This window comes from Amphiura filiformis, chromosome 12 (assembly GCF_039555335.1).
Source record: "Amphiura filiformis chromosome 12, Afil_fr2py, whole genome shotgun sequence".
Lineage (NCBI taxonomy): Eukaryota > Metazoa > Echinodermata > Ophiuroidea > Amphilepidida > Amphiuridae > Amphiura > Amphiura filiformis.
Genome location: NC_092639.1, coordinates 59,060,362 through 59,075,537, shown reverse-complemented (window position 1 = coordinate 59,075,537; position 15,176 = coordinate 59,060,362). Strand labels below are relative to the sequence as shown.

Here is a 15,176-nt window from a genome sequence, read left to right as displayed (position 1 = left end):
AGAATGATCTTACTACGCTTCACTGGTGGTCAGAGAATAATGCTGTCCAACTAAATCCCCAAAAGTGTCAGGTTATGTGTATTACCCGTCGTAAAAATAAGCCTTCTCCAATTTATCTTATGTCAAATACAAAGCTTTCTCAAGCTAACAGCCTTCGTCTTCTTGGGGTTCAGATCTCTTCTGACCTCACATGGAATGTACATGTATCTTATGTAACCAAAAAGTGCAATAGATTGTTAGGTTTTCTTAGAACTGTGGTTGGAAATCAAAATCAAAATATCCTCCTTACGCTGTATCGTTCCCTTGTTTTACCTATTATTGATTTCTGTTCCCCAGTTTGGTTTGTTTATGGCAAAAATCACATTAGCACCCTGGAAACTATTCAACGTCGTGCCACCAGGTTCATATTGGGTCAACGGCGGGGGGATCAATCATATGGGGAGCGTCTGAAACAACTCAACATCATGGATCTTAACAACAGAAGGAAATATTTGTCTATATGTTTTGCCTGTACTTGTATATTAAATTGTAACGCTTTTGGTTTCAGCAATTGGTCTGTAAACACACGTCACTTAGAAAACTTAGTTTTTAATCATAATATCACACCCAAAACTGACAGTTTCAAATTTACCATTGCTGTAAATTTCCCTCGCCTGTGGGCTGGTTTGCCAAATTCTGTAAAGGATCATTTTATCTTGTACATGGGCACAAAGTCTTTTAAAAAACATTTGAAAACTTATTTAGTAAATAATAGTACTGAAAAGCAGGACTCTTAAATTTTGTTGTCTCGGTTTTCTGCTCAGTGATCTACTTTATCCGTCTTCGTGGCCTGTGTTGGTCTGGTGGGTGGAAGTGGGGTGTTGCTGGGTGGGTTGGTTGGGTTCAGGTGGGCCGGGGAGGAGGAGGAGGGGGGGTTAATCCATGTGTCTGATAGGTAGGGGTCACTGAGCAGATTTCCATCTTGTAATAATGTGTACATCATATCCATATCGGGAGGGTGGGCTTGTCGGCTTTCATTTGTTGGCCTTGGGTGGATGCTGGACTCGTCCCGGGTGCGTTATTTCTTTCTGCAACCATAATGGGCCGCAATGCGATAACACGTAGTACATACATGTAATTATAGGCCTATAAGGCTAGATATAACACTAGTTTTATTACCATTATTATTTCCTCTTACTTACTAAAATAAAATTAAATCGATAGAATTAAAATTCTACAAAGGTTTACCTGGGGTTCGAACCCACAACCTATGTATCCTTAGTCTAATGCCTACACGACTGTGCTATGATTCGTTGTGCCAGAAAGCTGTTTGTTTATGATACTTATTGATTACGGAATAAAGTGCATACACACAATATACTATTACTAGTATATTAGTACTAATAAAAACGAATATAATCCTAACCCTAACCCTAATCCCTAACCCTAACCCTAACCCTAACCCTAACACTAACCCTAAACCCTAACCCTAACCCTAACCCTAAACCCTAAACCCTAACCCTAACCCTAACCCTAACCCCTAACCCTAACCCCTAACCCTAACCCTAACCATAAGACCCTAACCCTAACCCCTAACCCTGACAATAATGAACCTTGCCTCGGACTATGCGGTTAGTGATATATTGCGGCCCATTATGGTTGCAGAAAGAAATTAAGCGTCCCGGGTCCCGGTCGCTTGGGGTCGTCCCCGGGTTGCCTGGTTTGGGAATGCTTTCTGTATTCCTTCATGTAGGCAATGTGGCTTTGGGATGATTTGGAGTGGCCTCCATGTGGCATGGGTCTGGTTTTTGTGCCTGGCTGGTGGGTGGGGGAGACACGTGTGGTGGCTGGCGGGTGCATCCTTGTGATGTGGATGTACACACAATGTGTTAAAACAGTGCAATAGTATATCTTTTTATGTAATTGCCTCCAATGGGTTGGAGGAGTCACACCTTTTGGTGACAGTGTCTTGATGCTTCTGACTCTTCCTGGCTAGCCCATCGGGTCTATTTTTACTTTTGTTTCCTTTTGTATGTATTGCGTAATTTTACTTTGCTTTTTGATGTATTTTTAGCCGAATTTGTAAAATAAATAATAAATACCATCTTAATCGCTATAATGTGGCATCAAGTCGGTATCCTCCTGTTCTGAGAATACAGAAAGAAGAGGAGCGATGGTTAAAGTTATACCGATACTTATCAATAAAAACATGAGAGTTGTTGCTGAATAGTAGCTGATGTAGTGTTTGGCGTCATCTTGGTTCTGGTTGTTTGAATTTCTAAGTAAGTTTGGCCTGCTCGTCTGGAATTGCACCTTCGCATTGGATAGATTGAATTCCAGCCATTTTTATTGTGGAATTTCTGCGGAAGCATGCATCGCTAAACAGATTCCTCTTAATGAATTAACGATATTATTTCATTTTGTTTTTATATGCAGGGCTTTCTGTTAAACTACTACAGAAACTACCGAAAACTTCATGTCAAGTTCTGTGCAAAATAGAAAACTAATTAAGTAAATACATTAAAGATGAGACAAAAGACAATTAGTATGATTAGGTTTCGAGGTAGTATAGAGTAAAAGTGAAACAAAGTGCTCTCAAAACATGCTTGATTGCATTCATCTAAAATAATATACAACATGTCTCAAAAAAGTTGTGCAAGTGAAAAGCGCACTCTTTGGCAATTAGAAAATACAGTTGTGACATAATCCCAGCAAACACAAAAACGTTTTAAAAACGTTTTAAATAAGTTATATTTTGGCTTTTGGTTTAGGTAAAAACGTTTTAATAACATTAAAATGTCGGGTTATATAAAGGTCATGATAACGTTTTAAAACGTTTTGTATGAAAACACACTACAACAATATTTTTAAATGTTTTCAAAAAATTTATTGTAAACTTTTTTTTGCAAACATTTTGCCAAATATTGTGTCAATACTTAAATAACATTATGTTAAAATATTTTAACCCAGCAAACACAGAAATGTTCTTTAAATGTTTTTTTAAAAACCTTTTAATAACATTTAAATGTCGGGTTATATAAATGTCATGAAAACGTTTTTAAAACGTTATTGAAAATATTTTGGGCAAACATTTTTCACAAAATATTTTTTCAACCCCAAAATAACATTTTGTTTAGAATGTTTTGTATCAGGTTTTCAAGAATGTTTTGGGAATGTTATTAAAACGTTTTTATACCCTTTATATAACCCGACATTTAAACGTTTTCTGTAAAACATTTTTGTTTGCTGAGCAGTAGATTATCAAAAATGTTTTTAAGGTTATGAAAACGTTTTATACTCTTAATATACCCTTTATATAACCTGACATTTAAACGTTTTCTGACAACCTTTTATAACCTTTTGCGAATGATGTCGAAAACGTTTTGTGTTTGCTGGGATGCTTACACCAACGTCAAGCTCTCAAATACCGTTTGTTCTGTTCAATTCAGCTTTTTTTAATCTCGAGATATGTTTAGGTAACAACGAAAGGGTTGTGCCACTTTTACTATAGGTAAGAGGGCTGTACATGTAAATCGATGATAGCATCAAGTTTATCAAGAGTTCCTTCGTGCAATCAAAAGAATGTATTTATTACACAACAATTTGGTGTTTTATAATTGCCGAAGAGGGCGCTTTTCACTTGCACAATTTATTTTGAGACAGGCTGTATAATATACAAATCAACTGCTTAGTACCAAAAATGGGTAAATGTTAGCTGCCATGTGTAGCTGCCATACATGTGTAGATAAGTACAATATACTGTGTATAGAGTGCCAAATGTTTACAGGGCAGCTATTGCACTTATCCACTTCAGGCACTGAGCAGTCAAAATATTGAATGTTCATGAGTACAATGGTAATGATATTTTCATAATGTAAAATATTGACTTTTCCATTCAACGAAGCGCAGCTATTGCAAACATTCAGGAAAATACGACATATTTTATCATGTACAGATATAGGCTTCTGCGTGATGGAGTGGTTAGAGCCACAGACTTGTAATCAACACTCAACAGGTTGAAGATTCAAGTCCCGTCATCCCAGAAGTAACTACGCAAAAACAATAAACTCCTCCCTCATCTCATAATAGTCAAAACCAAGACAAAGATCAATAAACACCTTCTCCACATAAGTCCACTTCCCCTCAACTAAAAACACACATTCTACAGTCTATGTGAGTGTAGTACCCAGTAGTTTCTCTCCCAATGGATAATAAAGTTACATGGTCTGTAGCTTGCCACCTCGTGACTCTATGTCTAAAATGAACCCACTTACGGAGTTTAATACCTTCAAACCGCACGAAAAATAGGCACCCATTTTATAATATAACGGCACCGATATAATAGTGTAAAAACATAGTGCATGAAACATGTCAAATGGTTTCAGTTGGGGCTTCACGAAAAACATTTCCAACATCTCAGGTCGGACGCATCTCCCTCAGACACCTCTGCTGTGTCTTGAATTATCTCAGAAGTTTTAAATTAGAATTGAATGTAGAGTGCAACACTATCGTATATGCCACATACGATAGTGTAGCATGAAGTGCTAAATTAGATATGCGTAATATCGCCTCAAATTTCCAATATATGCCATTTTATGTTAATTAACAACTATTAATTTATTTCGGCACATAATATTTACAATATCAAGACACCTTTTGCCCTAATGTTATTTCTCAAGATTTATTACTGAATCTAAGAATAGAAACACCGGATTTGTCGTCTCTATTACCAGTCATGGGAGCTAAGAACTTAGCCAGCTTGCTGACAACGCATACAGCCGTCAGCGTTACAGCCAGTGATGTGTTAGAGACTGTTTTGCACTTACGATGGTGTAGCATTCCGTGATTTTGTTGTTTAGGCTCAATAAAGTAGCGTATGTGGCACATACGATGGTCTTGCAGCAAATGAAAAACAAAATTAGCGTGCAAGACTATCGTAAGTGGCACATACGATAGTCTTGCATGCATTTATTAAAATTGCATTGCACTTACGATATTTTATTTTATTAATTAAAAAATAATTAAGCAATTTTGAAACTTAAAACCTGGTTTAAAATGTGTGTTTTTATATGGCTTTCCATAATTCGTCAAAATCTCATTTTGGCCAAAAATGCCACTTACGATAGTTTAGCACTCTGCAGACGAAATGACTCCCTAAAGTGGATTCATTTTAGACATATGGAGTCACGAGGTAGCAAGCTACAGACCATGGAACTTTATTACCCATAGGGAGAGAAACTACTGGGTACCACACTCACAGAAACAGAAGTTTATTGTGTACAGTTGAAGGTCAAATAGGTACTATTTTTAAGTTGTGGACCCATAATGTGTTTTTAGTTTAGGGGAAAGTATTAACTGATGTCTGTGTGATTTTGGCTATCATGAGTTGGGGGACGAGCTTATTGTCCATATGCTATTAGTATTAGCATCTGAAATAGTTGAGCTTATTTGAACGTATTTCGTATCAAAACTAATAATGTTTTCCGGATCTCATCAATACAGTTTAAAGCAGATAAGCTTAAGGCTACATGTTCTTTTTGGTTGAAATTTTTGGCGGGAAATAATCCCGCCAAAACATTAAAGTAATCTTTTCCCACAACTAAATATCATAGTCAGGAAATGAATGATGCATCTGGTAGCTTAGATCATAACTTTCATTATACTTTTGCAATTATCCCAGATAATTCTTGATTTGTTTTTACAGAGTCTTGAATTGTCTATGTTTTTGATCAAAAAACATCACTTGGTGTATTTTGAAACTCGAGGCATTAACTCTTCTCAAATTGGCCCCAAATCATTATTATATCATCATTATCATTTATTATATGCACGTGTAGCAAACACCAATGGGAATAATTGGACGTTGTTTGCGGAGCCTAAATTTGGTTTGATTTTATTTCACAATAATTCTAAGGTGAGAATTTTGACCTGACATTTCCTTTTTGGATTTCCAATTTAAATTCATTGATATGTGATATTTTAAATAAATAAAGAGTACGCTTACCTTTCTGCAACACTTCCCGGTATCATTGAGCATCAGCTGATAGCCAACATTTTAGCTGAAAACAGTCCCTTCCTATCATTTTTGAACAAAATATGGTTCAAAAGTGCGTACACTACGCGTATATACTGGCACAGAGAGGTAATGAAGAGAGCTATTTACAGTGGGGTATCTATTGTAAGCTATTAGGGTATAGGCCTATAGTATATCTTCCCGCAAGATGTGTCAAGCAGGTGCATACACAAGGGCGGTATATTCAAACGGTATTGTCTGGATCATTGAGTATTGATTGCGCACGTACACGGATGTGTGTGGTCACTCCCCAGGTTTTGACATGAATTACAAATGACGTCGTGAATGACCCAGCGTTTTCATTTTATTATTACAAAATTAATCGTCGTTTATCACGAGTCTTAAGAGTCGTACCAGTTCAATTCATCAAAATTAATTTGTATTAAATGAAAAACAAACAGACAAGTAAAGTCATATGTCTTTCTATGACTGTATTCCTACCAAAATCTGATTTTCAATACACTAGAAACGTGTTGATATGTATATCTTTGAAAATCGCCGAATGTTAACCACAGTCACCGTGGCACGGTAGGCATCTTTAGCATCAATAGTGCATTGGTGGCAGTGGTTCGAACCCTGGTGAAAATTTTAGTATTTTTTATTCTTTTACTAATGCGCTGTGCCGTTTTTCAAACACGCCCCTGAATGAAATTGATGGGCAAGTACCCTTAACGCAGCGCTCGCAATATGTCTCTTATTTTAAATATTACAAATTTGTGTCTCTACATAACTGCAAAATAGGCTCTCCGATCGAGTATCCAATCTATCAAAATATTCAAGGCAATGTTTTCTCATTTTTGTTATTTTCTTCAAAATCTATCAGAGCCCTTTAATACTAGTACGAAGTATACAGAGGAAGTCCGGATACAATCTAGATATTTCCGTTGCGGCAAGAAGTAGGCCTACATGCTCATATTACAAGTGCACAGAACCATACATATATAAGAGGGGAGGACAATAAGTCCCCGCTTATCATTACCATTATGTATCTCCACTTTGGAGTGACTTCGGTAACATTTATAAACTAACAACTATACACCTATCCGACTTCGCCATTACTGCGGTGTCCCCGATGTAAAACTGCGGTGTCCCGAGGTCGGGGGTTCCATCCATTATTTATTGTGTGCTATACAGAATTGTACCCGGGAATTGTACACAACAGTGATATTCAATACACAATCATGAGTATTGAATTACGAATTAAATCTCCCGCTCTGGTACATCTGTGTTGCCGTCAATAGAGGGCCAAATACAGTAAACACTTCTCGGATTGGTGTATAGGGCTATCTTTTTTGACGTAAAAGACGAAAGTCAGACACCCTCCACAAAGCATCTTTAGATTGAGCAACTATATTATTGTACAAACATGTATTATTAAAAGGACAATCTATTGGAATATTTATTATTATTATTATTATAAAACATTTATATGGCGCTCCACAAAGCACAGAGCGCCTAAGGGTGGAGGGTGTCTGTCTTTTGTCTCTTTCGTCAAACAAAACCCCCCTAGTTTAGAGGCACATGTACTCGTAGATGCAGTACTACGGAATATCATCAAAGCCAAGTTGAATGGAGATACATAATGGTTGCGGGAATTTATTGTGCGCCCTTCATATTTACAAGTTAATAATATTAAACGTTCTTTTCTTGACCAAAAGTGACAGGGTATGAAAACCATAGAGAGGTAATTACTTGTCGTTTGAAATAGGTGTATAGAAGGAAGTTAACTTTGGTAAGTATAGTTAAACTGTATATAATAGTTAAAATAATAATTTAATAGTAAAATAGTTACAATAATAAAAAGAATGCATTTTCCCTGATAGTAGTTACGTTTAATTCTTCGTCTATGCATATTGGGGTAGGCATAATTTATTACATGGGCTTGTCTAATTATGCACATAATGAAGACATTTTTGGCAATCGACAGTCCATTCACTTGATCGAAAAAAATTCATGGCGCTTTTCAATCAATAGAGGGGGCAATTTTGCCTACGTCACGATATTAGCACACAAGCGCATAATGCGCCAATCGTCGGGAACTATCGGAAATCTGATACAGTAGGTGGGGGGGGGGGCACTTAATTGCAGCTCTAAAAGATCCCTGAATTGCTCATTCCTCTTATTTCCTAGGCAACTTTCAATCAGAAAGCCCAGAGGCCCTTGATTTTAACTGTTCGCAACCCCAAAAGACTCTTTTAACGATACGCCGTCAGCTCCCAAAGACAAACCACCTCAAATTTCCGGCGGAGCAGCTCTTGACAGGCGCAGGACCCTAATCCCACTACTAACTATTTGCGGCGGTCGGGGATCAGCCCCTGAGTTTTGTACTGATGGAAATAGTAGATGAGAAGGAACCACAACTAACTATCATCAAAGTTCCAATCACATTGCCGACACGTTTCGATACACTTCAACCGCTATTGTTAAATCATAATCCTCGGGATTATATCCCAAAACGATGGTCATCGGTGACGTAACATTTCTATGGCATGACATTTTCAATTCTATGGCTGCAGTCAAGCGACCATTGCTTATGGACTAAATGCGGCCTTGTGAGGAGGAAAGGGCGGGAAATATGAATGCATTATGGGACAGATGGGATAACATAGCCAAAAATAATGCCTTGTGGGAAGGATGTATTACCAAAATCGGAAGTAGAAAGTCATATATTTGAAACATTTAGGGGCAAATTTACCTATGTGGGAGGTCTTGGGATCATATGGAGGCAATTTGATAGAATTGATTTTCCGTTTGTCTTATGATAGAATCTGTTCCCATTTTTCGGAAACAACCGGAACAACTTGTTTTATACCTTTACATTTTAATCAAATTTGGGGTCAGCAAAAATACGATTATCCTTACAAAATGTAAAACTTTTTTAAAAGTGCCTTTAGTCGAAAATACAACGTATTTTGATTAAATTTCCCAATATTTGTATTGTTTTGACTTCTCTGCATCTGAAAATGCAGAAACTTGTTGCAAATGTTATAGAATCCAGTCTAAATAAACGTTAAAAGTGCGCTTTATCAACCAAGGTCACAACATCCGGTTCAAAATTTGCTTGTTCGCAAAGATTAATCACTATGAATTTCCAGTTCTGCTACCAAATCACGCTGATGGCGGCAATATGAGTGTCCTCAAAAGGGAATTTGTTGAGTCCTCTTCCTTTGTAATGAAGAATAGATAAGAGGGATTAGTCACAGGCGATCGAAAATCGATATGGTTAGTTGTGGTTCCTTCTCATCTACTATTTCCATGTACTGACAGACCGGGATAATTAGCATTGCAGATGTCTCATTAAGACAGACCATCACGATATGTTAATCAGGACCTAGTAGTATTTATCTACTACCTACACTTACTAGGTAGTAGATAAATAAGTTCCATACCCAGGGGAATTTCAAGCTAGCTCAATTTATCAAGGAGAACAGAAATATGACAGGGGGGGGCTCGAACTCGTACCGTCACGCGCCAAGGCCATTGAACCAGCTGAGCTGATAATATGCTGAAACGTCATATAAAGGAATATGGTTTCAACTCACACAGACCGTGGGACCCTATGTTATAAACGAATATCAAAATGTATTTAAAAATGAAATGAAAACAAAAATTGTTTTGATTTTCGCTTCTGTGTTTGCTTAGTTGGGATGACATTTTCCTGCAATATGACAACCTCGTGATCAGCACGTCCTTGGGATTTTTTTCCTTTTTGCATGCTATTTACCTGATGAATACATTGTCGCGGTAACTATTTTTGTTATTATGCCAGTGTTGCAAATCCGGAAAAGTAGAAAGGAAGAACTTGTGAATATCTTCCGTCTGCTGGGTTCAATGTGTTTCGAAATATTATGTAAACATTGTAAAATCAAAATATCATTAGATGTTATTGACAAATTTTCGCATCAATTTGTCAAATCTTTGGATCATAATCATATTTTTACAAAGGTAAGTGGTATTTTAAAATAAATCTATAGGGCTGTGACCAAACCTGACCTATATACTCACTAATCATTCTAATGTAAAAGAGTAAATATTCACTCTTTTATCATGTTTTATGGAGTGCCTACATCGATCCCAGGAATGTAATGAAATTTAACTCTTCTAAGCGCAAATTGCTATGCACTTATTGTTCACAACTTTTAAGAATGACTTTTACTCTAAATTCACTCAGTTTTAGGGCGCAATACCACTAATCCTAACCATAACCTAACCCTAACCCTAAAGCTGAATTTATACTCGATCGCCGAGCGATTGCGATTGAACGCTTTTGGAAAGCGATGGGCAATCGCCGAATTCTGCGATGCATCGCTCGTCGCTTTTGCATTTATACTTATCACGGCAATAGCGATTGCAGACGACAATTAAAATATTCTAAATGCCACAAAATACATTTTTAAAACATCAGTTGCTGTCAATAATTATTGCTTAATAATTATTAGCAAAATAATAGATCCAGTTGGTTGTATATGCTTGGTTGACGCATTCACGTGTCAGGCGATACCGCTGGGAAGTTGAAATTTCTTCAACTTGTAAAAGCGACGTCGTTTTTGCCTCAGCGAATTGAAACGATTGATCGGCTCGACGCTCTGGAAATATAGGTAAACACTGAGCATGCATGACAATCGCTTTTCTGCAAAAGCGATCGAGTATAAATAAGGATTGATGGTACACAGCGATAACGCCGGGTAAATAATTATATTGTACAGACAGGGAACCCAGGATCAATACACATGTTTCTACCCCGGTACCCAAAGATTTATCTTCTGAATATCAAATCGTGCATAGCACTTGTATTTATTCCGGGTATTGATTTAGTTTCCCTGTCTGTACAATATAATTATTTACCCGGCGTCGTCGCTGTGTACCACCAATTGTTCCTTATTGAAGCAGTAATAGTAGTAAATCATTACAATTCCTTGCAGTTGGAATAACCGGAAACCAGGGACATTATACGCAGTGATCCGGAAGATTGGTATAACGTCATATCAGCCACGGTAACAGTACCGTAATTGGCTCAGTCGAAATGGATTCATTCATTTTTACCTGCTGTGTTGGACTTTTTCTGTTCTGCTTCTTCAAACAAATTGAAGCTCAAGGTATTTTGTTAACATTAAAGAGATTTGCTATTCCCAAATTGCACTATTCCCCACAAATAGGCGGCGGAAGGGGTGCCGTGGGACTCAGACCATCCCCTCCCCACCCCCATATGGGGGACGTCCCCCTAAATATCCTAAAAGAAGAAAAAATAAATCAACAATATTGCTCTGTGAACTTCATTATTAGCACCGTGTTTTGGGCCAAATAAGGTAAACCTAATTGCAATATTTTACACGATTCGCGCGAAATATCCATACCTACATTCACCCTCATTTTGGGCTAAAATTGTCTGAATTCGTCAAATTTTTGCGCGCTTCTCACATGTCCCAGAACAGCTGGCACAAAATCTGCTCGGCCCAAAAATAAAATTTTTAATGCTCCCGCCACCACTGCGCATATCATATTGCTTTGCATTTTCAGAATATTTACTAATGTCATGGTAATGAAGAAGTTGTAGACACTGCGGTTTGTATGCCATGAAAGACCAACCTTGGTTCTTTGTGCTGGGTATAAAGAATTCAATACGATCGTAATATTTCAGTTTTAATAATAATAATGTTGTCGACATTTCTGAAAGGAAATTGGTTTAAGGATACCGAATTACCAAGCACATTTTTTCAAGTTAAAGCCATATTATAACATTTTCAAACAAAATAGATTAGCATTTCTTTGCTATAAAATGTTAGCTTTTACTGTCAGATATATCCCCTTTTATTTTTGAGCAAAGGAAATTGGAATTTACTACCAGCGCACATGTCGCCAATACGTACCACTCCTTCGGTCATGTTGTGGTACGACCCTTTGTTGTGTATATCACCGTCCCGCTCACCGTGTACGTACTGTGTGTTATAAACAACATCGTGTATGCGTTCGACTAATAATTCCATCGTAACAATCTCGGATTTTGACAAAACTACAGCACCTAGAGTCTTGATTTTTGCAGGGTATATTGGTTTAATAAAGTACAATGTAATCGTGTAAAAGAAGGAATTTTAAAAATTCAGTGAGGGCGTCTTCCTCAGCAAATGTTATAATATGGCTTTAATTAGTAGATTATTCAAAAGATATCTTAAAGTCCAGTTAAGGAATTCATACATGTACTGACTTCTGAATAGGCAATTTGTATGTGTTTGTTTGGCTTAAAATAACCTCTGAAGATTTTGCTTCCAGAGGGGGCTGATATGTTTCGGTCATACTTATTTTGTATGATTTAGGTATTGTCACAGTATGACTATGATAAGTAATAAGTTCCGACTTCAGCATTCACCAAAATAATCCACCATCAGAGGATGATTTAAGCACTTCCCAACATTCCACTATGTTACATGCGGTTAGCATAGCTGTGTGAGCGAACATGGCACCACTACTCGCCCACTGCATATAGACGTACTGCACGTGCATGGTTTAATTTGAATGTGTACAGTTATATTTACATAAAAAACGCTGTGAAGATGCTAGTCGATTTCACATTTTATGTTATCTACAGAAGGTGTGAATTATCCTTTAAACACACATCGCTTTTGTTCTGAAATCGACCAAGTAATAATGACACACGCACAATTCTAAAACAACATGTTTTGCACAGAGTTCAATGGGATTTGAAAAGTAAAGTGGCAGTTGCAACTCTAGTGATAACACTTTTGCAGTGCATGATGGGGCTTCCTTAAATCATCCTCTGATCCACCATGAAACAGAAATCATGGAAAACCCACTATTTTTGACAAAAATTTTAAACTTCTGTTTGCTCTTCCCCTTCCTGTAATTAGCTTAATTACATTTAACGCCACTGCAAATGGCACTCTATCAAATTCCTAGATGAGAATAATTATTATGACATTTTCTTTGTGAATGCATATTTCTCACATTTACCACTCTGGGATCTAAAGAGCGCCATCGTCTTTTTTTATGTGCATTTATTAATAATAATAACAGGATTAAACACGTTCTTTTTATTTAGCAGGTTCTGTTTGTACTTTTGAAACCGACATGTGTGGATATCAACAGGACGCTTATGACGATTTTGACTGGACGCGTATAAGTGCAGGTACCCCATCAGATTCTACCGGTCCATCGAGTGGTGACCATACGACTGGGACACTGAGTATGTATGTTAAGTTATTTACAAAGATGTTTTACTTTAGTAAAACCTAGATACGTTTATGCGTATACTGATGCATGGCCCTGAACGTAACCGTCTTGGCTGAAATCCAGAAATGACGTCATTTGTTCTGGTGCTGTCACTTCCGGGTAACGCAGGAGGAAGAACATGCCTTTTGCAAACAAAATGGCCGACAAGTCCCGGCCCCTTTCCAGCGAAAATACAGCTTATTTAGCCAATGTGAACATGGGGTCATCGCCAGAAATATTTTCGTAACATATTGGACTAACACGTCAGTATATGGTATTTCACAATATAACATGAATGGAATGAAAAGTGGAAATGTTTGTTTGTCGGATCTTTGACAAAACGACCATTTCTAATGACGTCACTATGTAAACAACGTAGCGGTTTTAATAATTAATTAGGTAATACCAAATATGGCGGTATCCAAAAGTATGCTAATTAGAAGGTTCAAAGAATTAATAGGTCAACCACCACACCATAGTACGAGAAGAATGCTAATGTAACGTGACCAAATCTTTGGAACGAAGGTTTGAAAGTGCTTTTGGCATGCTTGAAGGGTACTGAACAAATTTGGCTGGGCTGGGTTTTCATGAAAACAAATAGATAATCAGCTTATCGGATTAAAAGCTTAGAGGGAAGGTCTTGTTGCTCAGCGAGTGTTTGTAATTATCAGAAGGTTTTATCCAAATTCATTCTCCAATGACACATATAAACAAATTCAGAATTAAATAAAATTTGGACATAGCAAAACATGTTAAGATCTGATACTGATCCGTTTCTCACCGCATAAATGAATGTTTCGCTATAAAATGAGCGCAAATTATAGTTCTACGATTATGCCCAGAAATTGTGTGGCGGAAGTAACGCTGCATCGTTGTCTGAACAAAATAATTCGTTATTAATATAGGATTTCTCATTTAATTTAACACATTTTTGTTATACAGTAAGCCAAACAATTAAGGTACCAGTTATGTTTGCCCCCTGTATATCCTAAACAAAGACAGATATATCATTATTGGAACCAGCAGCCAATAGCTGCATCTTTTAGCTCGAATTTAAGACCTCATTTGTTGAAATTGTTCTAGAAATAAAATCACGACGATCCAAATATCCCAGGAAGATGCCAATTTAAAAGTTGCAGTTTGTCATATTACAAGCCCTATTGATTTGTACACAAAGCATTCGCGAACAACCAATTTCAACAAATAAGGTCTTAAATCAGAGCTAAAGAGTACAGGTATTGGCTGCTTGTTTTAATTTTAACATACTTGTCTTTATTTAGGATATACAGGGGTGAACACCACTGGTACCTTAATTTTTGGCTTACTGTATTTAATATCCCGTTAATTTTGAATTCGTCCATAAAATTTGGAAGTGCCTTTTTGTAAAATTAAATTTCGTCTTTGAATTATGAACTGCTTAATCTTTTTAAATTCAGGTGGATACTACGTTTATACAGAAGTAACGAGCAAAAGTGATTGGTCGAAAGCCCGTCTATTGAGCCCAATAGTTAGCATTCAACCTAGTCAGGATTACGAATGTACGCTGCAGTTTTGGTATCATATGTACGGAATTAGCATTGAAACACTTGAAGTGTCCACTAAGGCAGTAGCATCAGGAAGTACAAATGTGATTTGGTCAATTAGTGGAAATCAAGGAACATCTTGGATCTTGGCGGATATTCAATTTCCGTGGACAAATCGTCTAGATTTTCGGGTATGATTAATTCTTTTATGTGAAGGCGTGACGGAAGTATGACTTCCAATCAGTGGGTGAAATTAAGAGATGATTGAACCCTAGTCTCCTCCACAGCCAGTTTGGTGCCCTCCACACAAACAGTCTGCCAATGACCACGTATATGCCGTTTCTGGTTGGCTAAGAGGGCGACAATGCAGAATCTAT

At 37.2% G+C, this 15,176-nt stretch overlaps 1 long non-coding RNA gene across 2 annotated transcripts; it reads left to right on the top strand.

Annotated features, from left to right (window-relative positions):
* Nucleotides 1–7,679: 7,679 nt before the first annotated feature.
* On the top strand, nucleotides 7,680–14,966 carry LOC140165449 (uncharacterized). Of its 2 annotated transcripts, none has more exons than XR_011860726.1 (4): nucleotides 7,680–7,784; nucleotides 10,975–11,148; nucleotides 13,110–13,250; nucleotides 14,713–14,966. It is a non-coding gene; the product is annotated as an uncharacterized lncRNA (long non-coding RNA). The 2 variants fall into 2 exon arrangements; XR_011860727.1 differs by having other exon boundaries at nucleotides 13,107–13,250.
* The last annotated feature ends 210 nt before the right edge of the window (nucleotides 14,967–15,176 follow it).